General features: G+C 37.9%; 1 long non-coding RNA gene across 6 annotated transcripts in view; it reads right to left on the bottom strand.

Annotated features, from left to right (window-relative positions):
• LOC149130927 (uncharacterized) overlaps positions 1-17,500 on the bottom strand; it is a 144,774-nt gene that overhangs the window by 95,185 nt on the left and 32,089 nt on the right. For 2 of the 6 annotated variants that reach the window (XR_016238542.1, XR_016238545.1), the window contains exon 2: positions 3,260-3,314. This is a non-coding gene — a long non-coding RNA (uncharacterized LOC149130927). Of the gene's footprint in view, positions 1-3,259; positions 3,315-3,915; positions 4,230-4,258; positions 4,703-6,720; positions 7,861-13,480; positions 14,129-17,500 lie in introns of those variants that run through there. The other 4 variants (XR_016238543.1, XR_016238540.1, XR_016238541.1 and 1 more) reach the window with 4 other exon arrangements.

The raw sequence follows: 17,500 nt of genomic DNA on the forward strand, positions 1-17,500 counted from the left end.
AAGGGAATGCAATGAGGAGCAATGCCATAATCTTTGGTAGTATGGTGACAAATCCGGACATATTTCAACCCTAATAGAACTCATGGACCTTAGATGAGAAGAGGCTTCAGTAACTTACCATTGAAACTGTCAGTTTCAACAATGGAAGTACAGGCATATATATATATGTATATATATATGTGCATGTGTGTATACATTATATATATATATATATATATATGTATGTATATAGGTGTGAATGGGTTTATATTCTTTCATGTAGCAAGTACATTTCTTTCTTTCTCTCATTTGTAAAATCAAGACACTGCTAGCAATATGTACGTATGTGTGTGTGCTGTGTGTATACACAGCACGCTTATAAATACACGCATATGTAAATGTATATAAGCATAAAGGTGTATATACATATATATATATATATATGTATACACATGTATCCATATATGTATATATATATATATATGTAATTATTTTTTCATATATACATATACATCTGCTTACAAACGTGTATAAGTATATATATTTATGCATGTGTATATATGTGTGTGTATATATATATATACACACACACACACACACACACACACACACGTGCATATATATATAATTATGTACACATAATTACATATATACTTATGTACACATACTCATATATGTGTGTGTATATATATATATATATATATACACACACACATTGTTATTGAAAAGAAATTTGTCATCTGAAGATTGCGGTGGCATGAAACTCAACTCTTAAAATGAATATTCAGCTTCTATAAACCACACACTCTACAATGTGTATTGAGCACTCCTCTGTTTTGTATCGCCATTATTCAACGTCCATGCATACATACACACACGCGTGCGTGCGTGTGTGTGTGTGTGTGTATATATATATATACATATATATTACTGTTTTTGTGTTGATTTAATATTAAACTGAGGAATTGCTCAATTTCTTTAGAGTACATATTTATTTTGCTTTTACAAGAAGAGAAGTGACAATGTGTTTGACGTTTCAGACTACTATCCTTCATCAGACTGTGCTGTATTTGAGTTCCTCTTGGCTTTATATAGTTATATATTCTAACCCAAGAGAACAGCCTAACAAAGGCTAGCAAGCAGGAGCTTTGACGTCATTATCAGCCCTTGTTTTTTAAAAATATAATAAATATATGTGTGTATATATATATATATATATATATATATGCAACATATACACAGAAAGAGACAAATTAAGCGCATAAAATGCCTGTAAATTTCTCAAAGAATCTTTCCTTTCTAAAACACAGTGAATGTTGGTTTCTGTTGCTTTTTACTTTCCTACATACCAAACACAAATATTTTTCATCAAAGACATAAACTTGACTTAGCAGCAGGAAAAAGAAAAAAAACCTGTTATGGAGGATTCAAAAGGAGCTATTTTTGTGTATCTGTGTGTCACGTGTTTTTTTTTTTTTAAGAGGGAAGGGTTTTCTTGAGTTCTCTGTCATTTAATTTTTTTGCTGGTATCAGAAAATAGTGTGAGAAATAATATTTATTTATTTAGAGGAGTATTTTTTTTTTCTTTTTCTTTTATTCCTAATAACTTGAGTCCTTCAAATGCCAAACTCATTCACTTGAAATGAGCTCTTTTAGCAGAATAGAAATATATATATATATATCCTAATATAAATGTTCTTCCAATATTTAAGTCATATATATATATATATACACACACGCATATATACATATATATATGCACGCATATATATATATACATATACACATATATATATACATTCATATACACACATATATATATATATATATATACACATATATATACATTCATATACACATATATATATATATATATACATATATACTCATATATATATACACACATATATACTCATATATATATACACACGTGTGTGTGTGTATATATAGGCACACATACATATATGTTCAAATATGCATATGTATTTGCATACATAAATGTGTGTATGAAGTCAAATATATTTGCATGTATGTATATATGTCTATTCGTATATATGTAGACATTTATAAATGAACGCATTTACATATATATAAAGATGTATGTATTTGTATATATCTATATGTGTGTCTCTGTGTGTGCATATATGTATATGTATGTATACATGAAATTCTTAAGCCCTCCCCTACTCTACCCTGCTCAGCCAAATGAAGAAAAAAAATACTAAATAATTAAATTTTAAAAAATACAAAATTAAAGACATCAAAAAAAAAAAAAAGAAAACAACGTGATTTATATGAAACCAGTCAAATCTGGAATAAAAATGCCAAAACAAAAATTTTACCATTTTTCAAATTTTTTTTTTTTTTTTTTTTCCTCCTGAAATCTCTGAATAAAGATAATTCTCTCTGAGGAGTACCGGGGGTTGTTTCCGCTACTCTTGAAAATAGGATATATATTGACGAAAAAAATAAAACAAAACAAAACAAAACAAAACAAAAAAAAAGATATGCTGCAAATTGATTATTAATGGTAATTTCTGATAAATATGGATTCACTACTTGCTAATATTAATAATAATAATAATATTAATATTATTATTAATGACTTCTTTTATTTTTTTTAAATAATTATTAATGATAATGATAAGGAAATATGATAATGATATTAAGGATTTCTATCGTTTTAAAACAATAATTTCTAACATTTGATAATGATAATAAACTATTATTTCTACAACGACTACTGCTATTATTATTGTTGTTATTGTTCAATGTTTTCTCTCACGTCTGTTTAGTTCTGCATGAAGGCACATGGCTCAGTGGCTAGTGTGACGGGGGCTCACAATCATGAGGCAGTGAGTTCAATTCCCGGACTGAGCTGTGTGTTGTGTTCTTAAGCAAGATACCTTGCCCGAACGTGTACCTTAGAGGGTAACTTTCTGGGTGCATCCCATGGTCATTCATGGGCAAAGGGAATCTTTACCCTTTGCCCTATGTACATATAATTGCATGGAGAAGAGAGGCTGTTATGCATGGACGACTGCTGGTCTTCCATAAACAACCTTGCCAGAACGTGTGCCTTGGAGGGTAACTTTCTAGGTGCAATCCCATGGTCATTCATGACTTAAGGAGATTTTTACCCTTCACCCTTTATTTAGTTCTACTCATCCTTTCTCTACAGTTACTTGACTTTTTTTTTTCTTCTGTTTTTCAGGGGTCAGGGCATTATAGAATAAGCATGTTCTAGCAGCAGTATTTTGGATTAAAAAAAAAAACTTACTTCGTTTCGGTGTTGGTGATAAAATATGCCTTCTTCTGTCTCCATAATCCAGGCACTACCAAAAAAAGTAAAAGATATCTGTTAAAAAACTTCCTGCATGTGAAACATTTTGTATAAGAATAAACGTTTATAAAAAAAAAAAAAGACATTATTTAGCAGCAATAGTTCGGAGACAAAACATAAATATAAGGAAGTGTTACAACTTGCAAATCCAAAAACATCAAAACTCTAAACTATTATAAACTGGCTTAAAAGCCGTTCTCCTTGTGGACTTTCAAGCTAGCTCTTGTGGAGAGCTAATTAGGCCTGTGGCCCAGAACTAAAGAGGGCTAAATGGCATGACAATTATAATGACTATCAGCCCTGGTAATGTTTGATCAGAGTTAAGGACAGATGAGAATTAATTCTGTAATGCAATCATTCTGTTTTGTTCCAGTCCCAAAGTTATCATTTCAACGTAAAATTAACGAAGTGAATATCTTAGGAATGAGAACCCAGGTTCGAAATTTCCCCAAGACACAAGATAAAAATTAAAGGGATAAAATAGAAATAAATACAATTATTTTTAAAAAATCATAAAATTTAATACAATTAAAAAATTAAGAAAAAATATACATATAAGGCGCATGGCTTAGTGGTTATGGTGTTGCACTCACGATTGTAAGATCGTGTTTTCGATTTACGGCAGGGACATAAGAGATGACAGGCATACGGAGGAATATAGACGTTGCACGGATGGTAGTCAAACCAAGAAAGAAAGGTCAGGCTTGCCCAAATAACGGTCATGAGGAGAGAGAAGAGAGAGAGGGGTATAGGCAGAGGGATAGAAGAATTAGGGAGGGACGAGAAAAAAAGAAAAGGTACAGAGTGAAGTTAAAGAGGTGGGAAGGTGAGAATGAAGAGAAAGCCAGGAAATGTGAGAGGGGGAACGAAAGAAAGAGTGGAAAGAACGAAGTGTGAAGAGGCTGGGTGTGTGTGGGTGTATTGTGTTGTGTTTACCCATGTGCGTTTCATCCTGTTTCAACTTTTTCATCCCTCTGCCTCCTTTCTTTCTGCTCTTCCCTGGATTTTTCTCAGCGTGTCCGACGAAGGATTTTATCCGAAACGTTATATTTTAACTTTATAGCTTTTACTCAATAGCTTTCACTTTTTGCCTCCTTTGGGCATCACCCTAATGATATTAACTGTGGACAGCCCTTGGACTTCGGTTGTCATTTGTATTTGATTTTATGTTACTGAATTTCTTCCATCTACGTAAGCTGGCCGTCTGTATGTTGTGTATGAAGCTGAGAGAGAATGGAAGAAGAAGAGTGAGAGAGAGAGACAGAGATAGAAGGAGTAGTGTAGAGACAGAGAGGCAGTGAGGAAGAAGTAGAGACATAGTGTTATGTTCCGTCTAAGGTGTTTGAATGTTGTGAATAGATAAGAGAGGGATAAAGACAGTGTTAAGTTCCATGTAAATTGTCTGACTGTCAGACGACACAATGAGAGAGAGAGAGAGAGAAAGAGAGAGACAGTGTTGTGTACAATGTCAGCTGTCTGTCGGACTGTACGTGTGTGTATGCGTGTGTGTGTGTGGCCAGATGTCTACATGTCAATGTGATTGATAGGCACAGTGATATTCATACACATGTACATATGTTCGTATGTGTGAATGTATGTATGTATGTATGTATGCATGTATGTATATATGTACGAGGAGAATGATGAGGAGGAAGGAGAGGAAAAGGAGGAAGAAGAGGATGCTGATGATGCTGGAAACATGGGCAATGATAATGGTTGAGATGAAGAAGAAGAAGAAAAAGGGTTGAAGAAGAAGACTAAATAAAGAAAATTTCAATGACTGAATGAAACAGACTCCCAAATATTAATATTTTATTATCCCGTCTTATCCCTTCCGCCAAAATCCTTCCTTTCCCCCCTCGCCCACCTCACTAGAATATCCTAAATTTTTATTGTTCGTTTTTTTTTTTCATATTTTTTTTGTTCCTTATTTTTGAAAAAAAGATAGTTTTTATCTAAAATATGCTGCTGTCAATGGCGGGGGCGGGTGGTGGTGGTTTGGCTGATCGTGGTTGCACTGGTGTGGTGTGTTGGTTTTGGTGATGAGGGAGGCCTCGATGGCGGTGATGATGATGATGATGATGGTGGTGGTGGTGGCGGCGATGACAGTAATGGTGGTGGTGATGGTGATCGTGGAGATGATGGTGATGATGATAATGATGATGATGGCGGTAGCTGTGATGGTGATTGCTGGTGGTGGGGTGTGTTAGTTCGGTGATGCTGACGGCGACGACGAAGGTGTCGATGGCAGTGATGCTGGAAGTGATGGCGATAATGATGATGATGATGATGATGATGGTGGTAAGCAATGGAAACCCCGCCCTCCCCTGCTTCGTTGCTGTTGTTGTTACTGTTATGGCAATAATCTAGATTAGAATAAAAGACTAATAAATCACCTTGCAATGGTTAAATCTACTCTCCCCCCTCCCCCTCCCCTTCCTCCTCTTCTCTCTCCCTCCCTCCCAGAATAATGGTACAATCTTTTTAATTGCTGGACACCAAATAAATTCTAGAATTATCCAGCCCCCCACCCCCACCCCACCCCAACCAAAAGACACGTGGTGTTTCCAAGATTACAGCCGTCGTCAGGCGTACGTGTGTGGAGATAAGGCGTCAAGAACAGCAAAGCGGGGAAAGAATACTGGAGACCGCTTCCTTCCTTCCTTCTTTCTTTTCTTTCTTGTTTTTTTTGTTCTTTTCATTTATTCTTTTACTTGCTTCAGTCATTTCACAGCGGCCATACTGGAGCACTTTAAAGATTTTTTTATTTTTTCAGTCGAAAAAATCGACCCCAGGACTTTTCTTTGCGAGCCTAGTACTTATTCTATTAGTCAGTTTTGCCGAACTCCATAAGTTACGGGAACGTAAACAAACCAACATCGGTTGCCAAGCGGTGATGAGGTGGGGGACAAACACTCAAACACACACACATATATATATATATATATATATATAATATTAGGGACAAAATCCAAAATTACAGGTAAAAACTCAAAACCAATTTATAAAAAATTAAAATTAAATTGAGCTTTATAGATAAAATATATATAAAATATATAGTTTTAGGGAAAATAACCAAGTTTCAAGAACTCATCGATGAAAATCTACTATCACATAGAAAAATTAACAATTAAAAGCACAATAAATGAGTATAATATAAAGCAAAGTAAATATCATACTTGAAACTTGGTTATTTTCCCTAAAACTATATATATATATATATATATATATATATATATATATAAAACAAATAATAAATGACTATATGCATATATACGTACAGGTATGTGCATACCTACGTCTACCTGTATATATAGGGGCATATCTGGGTACAGGACATTGCAAACAAAACGTAGACAAGAAAATAATAATAACCAGAGTACAGAAAACACACAAACCACATAGAGAACATTTTCCTTCATCAGCTACTTGCATTTTAACACCGGCGTTTCGAAGAGTTGGGCAGAACGCATCGTTAAAACGGCTCTTCCCATGGACCGCAAATTAAATTTGTATGCACAAATTAAACCTGTGCCATGGAGGAATGTACTGGCGGACAAAAAACAAAACAGGAAAACAAACGGAAAAGTCTATGCGGCCAGACGTGAAAAATTATGTGTGTATATGAACGCTGTGAGGCACGAACTGAAAGCCGGGACGAAGTAAATTCGCGTGTTTGCTCGGCGATAGCCAAGGAAGAAAAGGATTAGTAACCGGAAGCATGTGACCAGGAAGGAGTAAGGAAGAGAGAGAGAGTGGTAAAGGGAGAAACAAGGGGAGGAAGTAGAGGAATAGGTGAACAACGAGAGGAAGAGAGAAATATAGTAGTGACAGAAAGAAGAACGAGAGGGGAAAGAGAGAGATATAGTAGTAACAGAAGGAAGAACGAGAGGGGTAAAGAGAGATACGTAGTAGTAACAGAGGAAGAACGAGAGGGGGAAAAAGTGATAGAGAAAGAGGTAGAGTCGCGTCAGAAAATATAAAGTTGAAAAAACTACTTACAACAGGGATGTAAAACAAACAATAAATGAGTATATGCATATATACGTACAGGTATGTGCATACCTACGTCTACCTGTATATATAGGTGCATATCTGGGTACAGGACATTGCAAACAAAACGTAGACAAGAAAATAATAATAACCAGAGTACAGAAAACACACAAGCCACATAGAGAACATTTTCACGACGGGCTTCTTTCAGCTTCCGTTTACCGAATCCACTCACAAGGCTTTGGTCGGCCCGAGGCTATAGCAGAAGACACTTGGCCAAGATGCCACGCAGTAGGACTGAACTCGGGACCATGTGGTTGGGAAGCAAGCTACTTACAACACATAGATCTTATATTTTATTCTTTTACTTGTTTTAGTCATTGGACTGCAGCCATGCTGGAGCACCGTACTGAAGGGCTAAGTCGAAGAAATCTTCTTTGTTTTTGCTTTTCCCTGTTTTGTTTTGGAGAAGTCTGGTATTTATTCTAACAGTTTTGTTTTCGACGAACTGCTAAGCTACAGGGACGCAAACAAACTAACACCGTTTGTCAAGCAGTGGTGGAGGGGAGGACAGACTCGAACACACACACACGCCTCAAAAGTAAATAGACGCAATCTTTTTCGAAGATTTATGCCTTAGGTCATTTGGTGCATTGAGATACTGAACTCATTAAGTCCCACTGTCCTATAAGTAGGACACTAAATGAGAACATTAAATAAGCTATATCACATTGTCTCAAAGTCCTATTTATAGGACACCGAGTATTTCCATTTCTACTTGAAGTAAAGGAGTTTTAATAATTATATTTTTTTCATTTTAACCTATTTTCAATCATCTGTAAAAGTTTTCAAGTAATATTCAGAAATTTAAGTACTCTGGGACTTAATGGGTTAAACTAGGAAAGGCGGTGAGCTGGTAGAAACGTTAGCACGCCGGGCGAAATGCTTAGCGGTATTTCGTCTGTCTTTACGTTCTGAGTTCAAATTCCGCTGAGGTCGACTCTGCCTTTCATCCTTTCGGGGTCGATAAATTAAGTACCAGTTACGTACTGGGTCGATCTAATCGACTGGGACCCCTCGGCGGAATTTGAACTCAGAACGTAGCGGCAGACGAAATACCACTAAACATTTCGCCCGGCATGCTAACGATTCTACCAGCTCACCGCCTTGGTTAGATATATCGGCGCAGGTGTGGCTGTGTTGGTTAAGAAGATTACGTTGCAACCGCATGGTTTCGGGTTCAGTCCCACAGCGCAGCACCTTGAGTAAGAGTCTTCTACTATAACCTAGAGTCGACTAATGCCTTGCGATTGAATATGGTTGAGGAAAACTGTGTGGAAGCCCGTACATACATATGTGTGTGCGTGCGTGTGCATGTGTGTGTGTGTGTGTGTGTGTGTCTACCCCCATCACGCCGCTTGACAAGCAGTACTGGTGTGTTTACGTCTCTGCAGGTTAGCGGTTCGGCAAAAGTCCCCAATAGAATAAGCATCAAGTATAACAGAAAGTGTATTCTGGGATCCTATTTATTCGACTAAAAATCTTCTAGACGGTGCCCCAGCATGGCCGCGGTTTAATGACAAACAAATGAAAGATAAAGATGTACATGCGGAGAAATAGACAGAGAAGTACCAATAAAGCATATAATCATTTGTCTTTTCCAACGGAGGGAAACTAAATTATCTACTCCTAAATACACTAGGTCTGTAAAAAGTAAAAAAATAGACTGGATGGTCACGAATGGAACGCCTTTCTTCAAATAAGTCTCTTCGGTTGACCAACATCTAAATAAATATACGAGATTTCAATCTGTTTCCAAGGGAAATAACTCAGCAAATAATCAGATTAGAGTTATCTCCCTTAAAATTTTTTGTTTTGCTTTTCTTTTTTTCCCCACTTTTAAATAGAAATAGCCATTTTAATTATACACAAACTGAACTGAAAAAAAAAACATATCTTTTAATCTTTTACGTGTCTCAGTCGCATCACTGCGGCCATGCTAGAGCACCGCTCCAGTGTTTCCCAATCACTTTCTTACCCTTTGATTGATTCCTGTTTAATGCGAATAGACCCTTAAAACCATTCAATGTTTAAAAATCCTTTTATATTTTTATAATTAAATATTAATAGGAATTGTATTTCAAAAAATGTGAAAATATTTTGTGTTTTGTAGAAGTATAACCGGTTTATTGCAGATGAATTTTAATAGCAAAATCGTATATAGACCCTCAAGGGCTACACGGACCCTGCTTTGGAAATACTTATTGGCTCAGTCGAACAAATCGCCTCCAGTATCTATTTTGCTAAAGTCTGGTGTTTATTTTATCTGTCTTATTCTATACGTCCGCGTAACCCGTAACTTACATGAATGTAAATAAACCAACACCAGTCATCAAAGTGTGGGTGTGGGACAAACGGACCTAAAGGCACGCGTGCACACACACACACACATGAGGTGCGTGGTTTAGTGGTTAGGGTACCCGGCACACGATCGTTAGGTCGTGAGTTCGATTCCCGGCGGTGCGTTGCTCCCTTGAGCAAAACACTACTCCACATTATTCCAATCCAGTCAGCTGGCAAAAATGAGTTGTACCTGTATTTCAAAGACCCAAGACTCGTCACATTCTGTGTCAGGCTGTTCCGTTGATCGGATCAACTAGAATGCGTGCCATCGTAACCGCACTTACAGCTTCTGACGTTAACCTCTTCATCATGTCGCTGTCCGAGCCACGAATTATTGCCCCCCAAAACCATCTTGACACGAATTGTGGAGGGGAAGAGGGCAAGTGGCTAGCAAAGGCGTTTAAACATGGACTGACGGCATCAAAAGATGGTCTGGAAACAAGAGACTGACCGTCCGAACCACGAGTGATAAATGCAGCCGTTTAAAGGTTAGATTATTTGGCTCACGATCGTAAGATCATGAGTTCGATCCCCAGCGGCGCGTTTTGTCCTTAAGCAAGATACTTTATTTTTCATTGCTCCCACCCACTCAGCTGGTAAAAAATGAGTTGTACCTGTATTTCAAAGGGCCAGCCCTGTCACATTATTTGTCACACTGAATCTCCCTGGGTATGGGTATGTGTATCTGTGGAGTGCTCAGCCACTTGCACGTTAATCCTACGAGCAGACTGTCCCGTTGATCGGATCAACTGGAGCACTCGTCACCGTCGTATCCGACGGAATGCCTTTACACGTTAACGTCACACGCATGTGAGGGACACTCAACCACTTGGCTGCTAATTCAATTAACAGTATTTCAGTAGCTCGCATAACAGAACAATCATCGCTGAAGCTGACGGAGATCCGTTTATGTCATTGAGCCTCTCGAGACCTCTCTACTACAAAAGCATCGATATATAATAATAATAATAATAATAATAATAATAATAATAATAATAATAATAATAATAATAATAATATCCTTGTTTGGTTCCACTCAACATTCGGTATTTTTAGAAGTTACTAAGTATTATTTTGAACAGTGACATTTATAAGTTAAGAATTATATTTTGATAGATAAACAGGAAGACAGACCAACAGACTGATGAAGAGGTCTATATATATATATATATATATGTATATATATATATATATATATATATATGTATATATATATACACACACACAAGTATATATATATACATATATATTTTTCTATATATATATTATACATATTTATATATATATACACATATATACGTATATATATATATATATATATATATATATATATATATACACATACATATATGTATATATACATACATGTTTATACATATATATATATAGAGAGAGAGAGAGAAAGAGAAAGAGAGAGAGAGAGACGAAAGGACAAACAGACTTTAGCTACCCATTAGCTGAGTGGACTGGAGCAACATAAAGTGAAGTGTTTTGCTCAAGAACCCAATGCACCGCCCAGTCCAGGAATTGAAACCACAATCTAGAAGTCATGAGTATTTTGCTCGAGGACATGATGCATTGCCCAGCCTGAGAATCGAAATCACGATCTTGCGTACAACACCCTAACCACTAGACCATGCGCCGTCACCAAGAACGACTGGTAAGGAGGCAAGGATAACTACAACGACATGTGTCAGTGGTGGTGCTCCGTCGGTTACAACGACGAGTGTTCCAGTCGACCCTGCTCGTGAAATTAACGTGCAAGTGGCTAAGTATTCCACAGACACACGTACCCTTAATGCATTTCTCAGGGAGCATTCGATGTGACACAGAGTGTGACAAGGCTGGCCGCTTGAATTACAGGTACTGCTCATTTTTGCCAGCTGAACTGACGGGAGCAATGTGAAAAAAAAAATGTGTTTTGCTCAAGGAGACAACGCGCTACCGGGTATTGAACACACGACCTTAGAATCGAAAGCTGAATACCCTAACCACAAAGCCACGCACCTTCTCGTGTGTGTCTGCTTGTCCAAGTACCTGTGTGTATGTGTGTGTGTGTGTGTGTGTGTGTGTGTGTATGCGCGCGTGTGGGTATGCAAGCGTGTTGATGCGTGAATATTGGTGTAAACGTGTTGATCTCTGCGTGTGAATGTGTGTGTGTAAACGTGTTGATGTGTGTGTGTGTGTGTATACGTGTTGATGTGTGTGTGTGTGTGTGTGTGTATCTATACGTATATGTGTTAAACCATTTCGCTTCCTTTCTCCTCTTCATCATGGTTTCCGTATCTGGGTGTGTATGTATGCGTGTGCGCTTACGGGCGCACGCAAAGATACGTGTGTGTGTGTGTGTGTGTGTGTATGTGTGCGCGTGTGAGCGCACCCGGGAACGATAGCGCGTGTTTGCGTGTCCGTTGTGTGAGTGCGTGCGTACGCCTACTTGCGGATGCGCACACGTGCTTGGAAGTGTGAGCGCATGCGTTCTCTATGTGTTCCTGTGTGCTATTGCACGTGCATTTGCGTGTTGTATATAAGCTAACGTCCGTTTTTTTCAACATCGTAATTTTTCAAATTTATTGTAGTTGTCATCACCATCACCATCATCATCATCATCATCGTCGTCATCAGCATTATTATTTAGGCGCAGCGAGCTGGCAGAATTACTACCATGCCGGACAAAATGCTTGGCTGCATTTCTTCTGGTTCTTCACATTCTGTGTTCAAACTTCGCCTTTCAAGATCGATATCCAAAGAAGTACCAGTCGACTACTGGGGGCTGATGTAATCGACTAGCCCCCCCCCCTCCCGTCCCACAGATTTCAAGGAAATTTGTGCCTGCAAATTGCTTTGCGGCATCTCGTCCGTTTTTACGTTCTGAATTCAAATTCTGCCGAGGTCGACTTTGCCTTTCATCCTTTCAGGGTCGATAAAATAAGTACCAGTTATGCACTGAGGTCGATCAAATAAGCATGGAAAAGTGGTCAATAAAATGTTCAGATCAGACTGAGCCCGGTGCAGTCTTCTGGCTCGCCAGTCCTCAGTTAAACCGTCCAACCCATGCCAGCATGGAAAGCGGATGCTAAACGATGATGATGATGATGATGATGTTGCTGCTGCTGCTGTTGTTTCTGCTGTGCTGTTACTGCTGCTGTTGATGATGATAGTGTGCTGCTGATACTCTGATGATGATGACAATGATGATGATGGTGGTGGTAGTGGGTGGTGATGAAAGCGACAGCAATGATGATGATAACAATGATGAGTTTAACAAAGGCGCTAAAAAACTACAAGCGTATTTTAAAGCTACAAATATATATATATATATATATAGATTAAACTTCAAAGAATAATTAATCTTATGCTTCAATAAAAAAAAAAAGAAAAAGTATTTTAAAGGCATCAAAAGCAGTATTTGTATATTTCAAGTCAATGTAAATTATTGTCCATCTTTAAGAAATCTCTCACTTAATAAAATGTTTGATTTTGTTTTATTTATTTACAATGCTGACAACTGCCGATAGGAATGAAATGGTGCTTTATGTGTATACTTAAGACTAGAAATTTTAAGATCTTTATAATGTGGAGGAAAAAAGAAATATCAAATGTGTGTGTTTTATACATCTTCTTCCTTGTTCTTTGATTTAAAATTCAAACTTTTAATCCTACCAAAATTTATTCACAAATAATTATATCCCTTACAATACCTGCCCACCACATCACAACACATGGACGGATAATTTAAGCTTTGAAAAAATTATGAAGTACCTGTTTCTTGCTTGCTTCATGCTCTTGCTTGATGGGGCTGAGGTCATCCCGGGTTAGTGGTCCCAGAGATGTCATCATGCATAGAGCTGAGCAGGTCTACTAGGGCTCTCCATCACTGGTGGCCTTGTGCCAGTCCCCCTCTGCATCCGCCAAAGTGACATCAAGCCTCTGGAGATCTTCTCCAATCATGTCCAGCAATCTGGCGCAAGGCCTGCCATGAGGCCGCTTCCGACCCACAGCTGTTGCGTCAAATGAGAGTAAATCCCTGGCAGGATGTTCTAGTGGGAGACTGAGGACATGTCAATGCCAGTGCATGTGATGGATAGCTATGGGTTCAAATTCCACGAAGGTCAACTTTACCCTTCATTTTTTCACGGTTAATAAAATGAATATCAGTCAAGTACAGGGAGCAATGTAATCGACTTTCCCTCTCTCCTCAAAAACTGCTGGCCTTGTGCCAAAATTTGAAGCCATTATTATTATGATTATTATTATTATTATTATTATTATTATTGTCATTATTATTATTATTATTAAACTGGAGAGCTGGCAGAATTGTTAGCATGCTGGGAAAAATGCTTAGTGGTATTTCTTCCATCTATGTATCTGTCTATCTGTCTATCTATATTTCTATCTATATCTATCTATCTATCTATCTGTCTGTCTGTCTATCTATACCCCACACACACACATAATATACACATATATAAATATATACATATATACTTATATATATAAATATATATATATAGAGAGAGAGAGAGATAGATAGATTGATAGATAGATAGATACATACATACATACATACATGCATGCATACATACATACATGCATGCATACATACATACAGAGACAGATATAGATAGACAGACAGACAGACAAACAGACAAACAGATAGAAAAATAGACAGATATACGTGTGTGTGTTTGTGTGTGTGTGTGTGTGTGTGTGTTTCTGTGTGCACATGTGCATATGCGTATATGATCACACATGTGAATGTAACTGCATACATATACACACACACGTACGTACCTATGTTTTGTGTGCACATCTGTCTGTGTCAGCAAATGTGTACGTCTGGCTGTATGCATATGTGCGCACGCGTGTGAGCGTGTGTGTGTGTATGCGACTGCGTGTGTGTGTGTGTGTATGTGACTCTGTGTGTGTGTGTGTGTGTGTGCGTGTGTGAAAGCATGGTCTCACAATATCACCAAGAATTGTTTGACGTCACCACAAGGTGACAGATGGCGCTAGCTGCAGCTGCTGATGTCGCTGCTGTCATTTTTCAATGTTGCAATGGTTTGACGCTGCACCTGTTGCCGCTGCTATTGTCTTTCTGCAGCAGCAGCAGCGGCAGCAGCAGAAGTAACACCAGCAGTGATAGTAGCAGTAGTAACTGTAGCAAAAATGAGAGCTATATAAACAGGAACAGCAGCAGCAGCAGTAGCAGCAGCAACAATAACAATAGTAATAATAATAATAATAATAATAATAATAATAATAATCCTTTCTATTATAAGCACAAGGCCTGAAATTTTGGGGAAGGGCACCAGTCGATTACATCGACATCAATGTTTCGATGGTACTTAATTTATTGACCCCGAAAAGATGAAAGGCAAAGTCGACCCCATTGGCATTTAAATAATAATGATAAAAATAATAATGATGATGATGATGATGATGATGATGATGATAGTAATCTTTTCTGTTGTAGGCAGAATTTTTTTTTTTGGTGGGGGTGAGCTAGTTGATTACATCATCCCCGAGTACTTAACTGGTACCTATTTTATTGACCTTAATACGATAAAAGGCAAAGTGGACCTCGGTGGAATTTGAACTCAGAACTTAAGGATGGATGAAATGTCGCTCAGCAATCTGCCCATTGTGCCAACGATTCCGCCAGCTTACCACCTTAATAATAATAATAATAATAATAATAATAATAATAATATATACCCCAGGGTCATTTTGATGACATGCACTGCTCTCTCACTCATTAATAATATTAACAATAATAATAACACTACTACTACTACTACTATTACTAATAATAATAATAATAATAATAATAATAATAATGATGATGATGATGATAATAATAATAATAAAATACCCTGAAGCAGTACCAGGCAGTGGCTCTCATGGCTTCTGATCTTAATTGATTGGAAGTGTCATCATGGACATTGTTTTGTCTTGGTATAAGAAGATGGGCTACAGCAAATATTCTGCTCAATACCACAGATTTGCTTGTCAGTTGTTTGACCATAATCAGTTGAGCATGTCCCTTAGTGGCTGACGATATGTGCATCTCTGATCACAAGCAGAAGTAGTGGGGGGAGCATCATAGCCATGTGTTGAGAGGAGTTCTTTGGAGTTTGAATAATTCACCTTTGGAAACATGGGTGTTTTGCTCAACATCCTTAAACAACCCTTATTCAGGGACCTTTTGAGCGGGATAGGCAACTCGACCTGAAGAAAATTCTAACAGGGTCCCACCTACAAGGTCATGCGCTGTTTATCTTGATATGAGATCACCATGTCACACACAAATAGTTGTGATGCATGTGCCTAGTGTACCCTTATCAGATGGGTAGTCATGGTGGGTATACTGGGCTTTGTATATTCGTCCCCCAATGTCCCTTTGATGGCAAGCATTTCTCTCTCACTCAATAATAATAATAATAACAATCCTTTCTACTATAGACACAAGGCTTGAAATATGGGGGAGGGGGATCGTCGAGCACATCAACCCCAATGTTTCACTGGTATTTAATTCATCGACCCCAAAAAGATGAAAAACAAAGTCGACCTCGGCAGAGTTTGAACTCAGAATGCAGTGACAGGCAAAATACCGCTAAGCATTTCGTCCAGCGTGCTAACAATTCTGCCAGCTCTCTGCCAAAATGATTATAATAAAAATAATAATAATAATAATAATAATAATCCTTTCTTCTATAAGCACAAGGCCTGTGATTTTGGAAGGGGGCTAGTCAATCACAATGACCCCCAGTATTTCACTGGTACTTCATTTATCAACCCCAAAAGGATGAAAGGTAAAGTTGACCTCGGCAGAATTAGAACTCAGAACGAACATAGAGACATGCGAACAACCACTAAGCATTTTGTCCAGTGTGCTAACGATTCTGCCGACTCACCACCTTAATGATAATGATGATGATGATAATAATAATAATAATGACACCAACAATATCCTTTTCTACTCTAGGTACAAGGACCGAAATTTTGGGGGAGGGGTCCAGTCGATTAGATCAATCCCAGTGCGCAACTGGTACTTAATTTATCGACCCAGAATGGATGAAAGGCAAAGTCGACCTCGGCGGAATTTGAACTCAGAATGTAGAGACAGGCAGACAACTGCTAAGCATTTTGTCCAGGTGCTAACAATTCTGCCAACTCACCACCTTGATTAAGATGATGATGATGATGATGATGATGATGATGATAACACCAACAATATCGTCAGCAACAACAGCAGAAGACATCATAGCATAGCTGTACAACCAACAACAGCAACAACAACAACAGCAACAGGAAGAAAAAAAGTAGCAGCAGCAGTCACAGGAGTAGCAGCAACAAAGAGAACAGGAACAACAATTGCAACAACATCACCATCATCAGTAACAACAACAAAACCATATTAATGACAGCAAGTGACAGCTACATTAACAACAGAAACAAGAACAACAGCAGCAGCAGCAGTTAAATGTCAGCCAATCAGATTGATTATATGAAAACTGTGGTCAGAGACAAACAGACAAAGGACTGGAACAACGAATGAAAGAATGAATGAGGGGGACAGAATGAACTTGAGAATGAGTAATCGGATGAATGAGTGAATGAATGGATAAATGGATGAAGGAACAGGAGTGGCTGTGTGGTAAGAAACCTGCTTCCAAACCACATGGTTCTGGGTTCAAACCCATTGCATGGCACCTTGGGCAAGTGTCTTCTACTATAGCCCCAGGCCGATTATAATTGCAGGAGTGGTTGTGTGGTAAG

Source organism: Octopus bimaculoides, chromosome 26, assembly GCF_046866305.1.
Source record: "Octopus bimaculoides isolate indiv1 chromosome 26, ASM4686630v1, whole genome shotgun sequence".
In the NCBI taxonomy this organism is placed as follows: domain Eukaryota; kingdom Metazoa; phylum Mollusca; class Cephalopoda; order Octopoda; family Octopodidae; genus Octopus; species Octopus bimaculoides.